This window comes from Chlorocebus sabaeus, chromosome 21 (genome assembly GCF_047675955.1).
Source record: "Chlorocebus sabaeus isolate Y175 chromosome 21, mChlSab1.0.hap1, whole genome shotgun sequence".
Lineage (NCBI taxonomy): Eukaryota > Metazoa > Chordata > Mammalia > Primates > Cercopithecidae > Chlorocebus > Chlorocebus sabaeus.
In genome coordinates, this window is record NC_132924.1 from 16,924,782 (window position 1) to 16,930,781 (window position 6,000).

The following is a 6,000-nucleotide window of genomic DNA, read 5'->3' on the forward strand; positions in this document are numbered from 1 at the left end:
AACAAGATCTTGTCTCTACAAAAAAATTTAAAAATAAAAATTAGGCTGGGCATGGTGGCTCACACCTGTCAACCTGGCACTTTGGGAGTCCAAAGTGGGTGGAACACCTGAGGTCAGGAGTTCCAGTCCAGCCTGACCAACATGGTGAAACCCCATCTCTACTAAAAATACAAAAATTTGCTGGGCGTGGTGGCGGGCACCTGTAATCCCAGCTACTCAAGAGGCTGAGGGAGAATTGCTTGAACCCCGGAGGCAGAGGTTGCAGTGAGCCGAGATCGCACCATTGCACTCTGACCTGGGCGACAGAGTAAGACTCTGTCTCAAAATAAAATTAATTTAATTTAATTTAAAAATAAAAATAAAAATTAGCCAGGCATGGTGACACATACATGTAGTCCCAACTACTCAGGAGGCTAAGGCAGGAAGATCACTTGAGCCCAGGAATTCAAGACTGCAGTACTGTAATTACACCACTGCACTCCAACCTGGGTGACAGAGTAAAACCCTGTCCTTAAAAAATTAAAAATTAGAGGCAGGTGGATCACTTGAGGCCAAGAGTGTGAGACCAGCCCGGTCAACACAGTGGAACACTGTCTCTATTAAAAATACAAAAATCGCCGGGCTCGGTGGCTCACGCCTGTAATCCCAGCACTTTGGGAGGCCGAGGCAGGCAGATCACAAGGTCAGGAGATTGAGACCATCCTGGCTAACACAGTGAAACCCCGTCTCTACTAAAAATACAAAAAAAAATTAGCCGGGCGTGGTGGCACCCGCCCATAATCCCAGCTACTCCAGAGGCTGAGGCAGGAGAATCGCTTGTACCTGGGAGGTGGAGGTTGCAGTGAGCTGAGATCAAACGAGTGCACTACAGCCTGGGCAATAGAGCAAGACTCCATCTCAAAAAACAAAAAACGGTCCTGGCGTGGTGGCTCACTCCTGTAATCCCAGCACTTTGGGAGGCCAAGGCGGGTGGATCACAAGGTCAGGAGATTGAGACCACGGTGAAACCCCATCTCCACTAAAAACACAAAAAAATTAGCCGGGGTTGGTGGAGGGCATCAGTAGTCCCAGCTACTTGGGAGACTGAGGCAGGAGAATGGCGTGAACCCGGGAGGCGGAGCTTGCAGTGAGCCAAGATCACGCCACTGCACTCCAGCCTAGGTGACAGAGGGAGACTCTGTCTCAAACAAAACAAAACAAAATTTTAATTAAAAAAATAGTTAAAGAACATGTACAGAATTCCTAGCCCTATTTTCTTAAATGGGCAAAAGACATGAAGAGGCATTTCACCAAAGAGGGAACACATCCTGCACATCTTAAGCATTGTCTTGAACTCCTGACTTCAAGTCATCTGCCCACCTCGGCCTCCCAAAGTGCTGGGATTACAAGCGTGAGTCACCGCGCCCGGCCAAATTTCTATATCAATGTCTCTGTGTGTGTGTGTGTGTGTGTGTGTGTGTGTGTGTGTGTGTGTGTGTGTGCATGTAATGAAATCATGAGCTCCTACCAATATCTCTAAATGTAATCCAACCATAATGTTTGTCCTAATCTTCCCCCTTTCTGTATTTGTAACTTCCTTCAGTTAAAGATGTTTTTAAAGGTCGTGGATATAGTTCAGGCCATTATCATTAATGACAGCATCCAGAAACCCTGTCCCTCCATCACATGGCCTTGTTTTGTGCTCGGCATAGACTTGGGCATTGTCCAGCCTGTGTGAGACCCTTGCTCTAATCAGGCAGAAGGGCAGACGGAGTAACCAGGCAGGGGTCTGGTTCTGAGCCAGACGGCCCTTCTGGAAGGTTCAGGAGAGGCAGAAATAGAATCCCCAGGAAGTGACGGGCTCCAGTGGAGCAGGGGGAGCGCTAGGATTTTCTGAGTGAGATAAGAAGCAAGAACAGATGGGCTGTTGGCTGTCTCCACAGAAAGACCACAAGTGACCTATGGGGCTCTTGGAAAGGTCAAACCTGTTCCCCACAGCAGCTGGGACCAGAGCCCCTGACTGGAGGCTTTGTTGGCACAACAGCTGGCTCTGGCCAGGGGTCAGGGACAGCCGGGAGTCTGGGACGAGGCTTCTCATACTCAGCTGTTGGGTGAGAGACAGCACATGAAGGGCAGAAGCCACCCCACAGAAGGCCATGTGTGTACGTCCTTCCCCTGTTGTTTCAGGATATAAATGAGTGAGTTCAAACACCAGTGACCCTGGTCATGACCACCTCAGACCTGCTTATTCATCACCAGCTGATATGTTTTCCAACCACTCTGTTCCTAGGCATCGCATTCCCTTGAAGATCATTGCATTTGGGGGTTTCATCTCTCATCCAAGTACATCAGTGTTTTATTTCCAAGTTCTCTCCATCCAACATTAGTTGAAACCAGTAGAGTCTTATAGAATATGGAGCCAGCCAGATTTACAGAGGAAGCTCAACCACATTCATGAATAACATCAATAACAGCAGCAACATATTTGAGTATGGATGTACCAAACATGTCCACAAGCGGCCTGCACACAATACCTTCCTTACTGCTCAGGCAGCTCTGTAAGGTGTAAGAAGGGCATGACCCACAGAAGTGAAGTAACTTGTCCCAGGAACGCTGGGCAGTGAAGATTTGGAATGTTTCAAGGCTCCAGTTTGTTGTTGTTGCTGCTGTTTGTTTGAAACAAAGTTTTACTCTGTCACCCAGGTTGGAGTGCAGTGGCACAATCTCTGCTCACTGCAACCTCTGCCTCCTGGGCTCAAGCAATTATCCTGCCTCAGCCTCCCAAGCAGCTGGGATTATGGGTGCCCACCACCACGCCCAGCTAATTTTTGTATTTTTAGTAGAGACGGGGTTCCACCGTGTTGGCCAGGTTGGTTTCAAACCCCTGACTTCAAACGATTCGTCTGCCTCTGCCTCCCAAAGTGCTGGGATTACAGGCATGAGCCACACACATGGCCTCAAGGCTCCAGTCCTTTAACATGTCAATCTTCCAGGGGCTCATGAGGCCCCCAGGGAGCACTGGGTGAGTGCAGACTCCACAGGGCAAGGCAACTGTGCCTAATGCAGCTTCCCAACCTCTGGGCGTGCCAGGAGAGGAACTACAAATCATGGAGGGCAGCTGATTTGACTGATAAGCCCTGAGGCTGAGAACTGTGCTTCCTGGAACCCAATACTAATGCAAGGAATTGATTTTCTACCTTACAGAAGACAAAAATCCCCAGAATAAATGGCAGGTGTGGGCCTTCTGGCCAGAGCCAGAATTAGGCAATCTCTTTAGATTGTGCAAGAAGCACAGACTTGCTTTCAGCCACACGAATCCAAAAAAGACATCACTGGAGGCTTCAAAGCAAGCCAGCTGGATCCTTGACCCAGAGTGTCAAGCTGCAATGCATTTGCAGCATAGGGTGCCTGGTCTGGGAATCTCAGTGTCAGCACCCGCTAGGATGGCATATGCTGGACACCAGTTTCAACTGTCATCTTCCTTGTTCCCTCTAGTCCAGTTTCATGCCTGACAGGCACGAAAGGCAAGGAAGACTGCAGCTTCTAAGCAGCTCAAAGCAGGAGGGCCCAGGAAGCACATATGCAGTTTCCATCCATTGCAAACCCCTTTTGACCATCCCCAAGCTCTCCTGCCAGCCTGTCCCTGACCTTGGGACCTTCAACCATCTCCTCGTCCTCTTCTCGGCGTCAGGCACAGGTCAGGTCAGGCACAACAGGCAGCGTCTCGCTCACTATGGGGAGTTGAGCCAGCCAGGACATGAGGAGTTTTCAGATTGTGGTCAAGAAGCACTCCCCCCAAACACAAATGGGGCAATCTACAAAATAATCGGCCTTCATATTTCAAAATGTCACTCATGTGAAAGGCAAAGAGAGACCCAGGGATGGCTCCAGATTAAAGAGAGGGGGGTAGCTGGGCGCAGTGGCTCACATCTGTAATCCCAACGCTTTTTGAGGCTAAGGTGGGTGGATCACCTGAGGTCAGGAGTTTGAGACCAGCCTGGCCAACATGGCAAAACCCCATCTCTACTAAAATTACAAAAATTAGCTAGGCATGGTGGCACACACCTGTAATCCCAGCTACTCAGGAGGCTGATGCAGGAGGGTCGCTTGAACCTGGGAGGTAGAGGTTGCAGTGAGCCAAGATAGCGCCACTATACTCCAGCCTGGGTGACAGAGCGAGACTCTGTCTTATAAAAGAAGTGGTGGCTGGGGGTGGGCCTGTGGCAGGTAATGCTACAAAAGTCTCCTTTGCTGTAGAGCATGCAATCGAGACACTCGGCGAAATCTGAATAATAAAGTCTGCAGATTAGATAACAGTGTCAGATCTGTGCTAGTTTCTTGATTTTGATTGTTGTGCTCTAGATAGGTGAGAGAATGACCTTGAATAGACACTGAAGTGTTTAAAGATAAATGTTCATCATATTTCAGTTTATTCTCAAATGTTTCAGGAGAAAGAAAAATGTCAAATAGCGTGTCTGTGTGTGTGTCTGTGTGTAGAGGCAGAGACAGAGATGAAGAAACAGAAAGATGAAAAGCATGATGACACAAACACTGTGATGTTAACATTTTGGGGGATCTGTGTGAAGAATACTATTCTTGCAGCTGTTCTGTAAGTTTACATTTTAAGTTTAAAAGGAGGGCTGGGCTTATGCCTGTAATCCCAACTTCGGGAGGCCAAAGCAGGTAGATTGCTTGAGCTCAGGAGTTCGAGACCAGCCTGGGCAACATGGCAAAACCCCATCTCTACAAAAAAATATTTTAAAAATTAACTGGGTGTGGTAGCACATGCCTGTAATCCCATCTACTCTGGGAGCTGAGTTGAGAGGATTGCTTGAGTCCAGGAGGCAGAGGCTGCAGAGAGCAGAGATCATGCCATTGCACTCCAGCCTAGACAACCAAGCGAGACCATGTCTCATAAATAAATAAACAAGTAAAAAATTTACAACGAAAAGTAATGAGGGAAAAAAGGCAAGCCCACCCTGCAATGTGCAAACCCTTCCTCATTCTCCTGGCCTGGTCCTCCTGAATGCCCAGCTTTGACTGCCCAGGACTGGCCATCTGAGGCTACTGTCCTGAAGACCTGGCACCCCCACAACCATCTCCCAGCCCTGGCAAGGCCCACTTCCATCTGCTGCCTCCAGCCCAGACTCCCAGCTACTCCAAGGGGCAGATCTAGCCCATCCTGCTTCTGCCCTAGTCTTGGTCAGGTCGTGGGGCTGCTCAGCAGGCTTTGCAGCCTCCTCCTTAGTGCAGCCTCACTCTTAGGCCCTTTCAGCAAGAACCGCTCCAACTTCCCTCCTCTCCACTGGAAGCTCCAGTATCTCCTTTTCTCTCCTTGATCTCAGAAGAAAAAGGATGCCTTCTCACATTCTAGGACCCAGTTCCTTTCCTGAGTGCCCAACTTCTGTGCCTACTCCAGGCCTCACTGAGAGGCTTCTGTCATGACCCCTCAGCACCCCTCTCCTTTCCTCAGTCTCAGAGCTGGCTCAGGTTTCTCGGGTAAAACAGCCTTCATCCTGCCTTCCTTTGCCAGTACCCATCCTTTGTCACCCTCTGCCACATGAAATACCTCCTCAATCCACACTTCCTGCCCCTGCATTTACTTGTGAGCATTCTGATATCTGGCTTCCATCCCCTGAGGCCCTAAAGTGGCACAGTGTCAAAGACACAGAATTGAGAACCAGAAGACTTGAGTTCAAGTCTCTGCTCCATCTCCTAAGAGCTGGGTGGTTTGTGATGTGTTTCCAAAACATGTGGGAAGCCCAAGTACATAGTTCATATACAGCTCACTATGAACTATCACCTGTGACCTCGCAGTCTTCTGACTGCTTGGCCTTTCTCTCTCCTCATCCTCTTCATCTGTCCCTGATTTCCCCACACAACCCTCTCTGAGTCTGATGTCCACTCCACCTTTCTGCTGGTGGCTCCCAAACCTGCATCTGTTACTTGCCTCTTTTCTGGACTCTGATTCTCTGGGTTCCATAGACACTTGGAGATATCCTCTCAGACATTCAGCCAGCT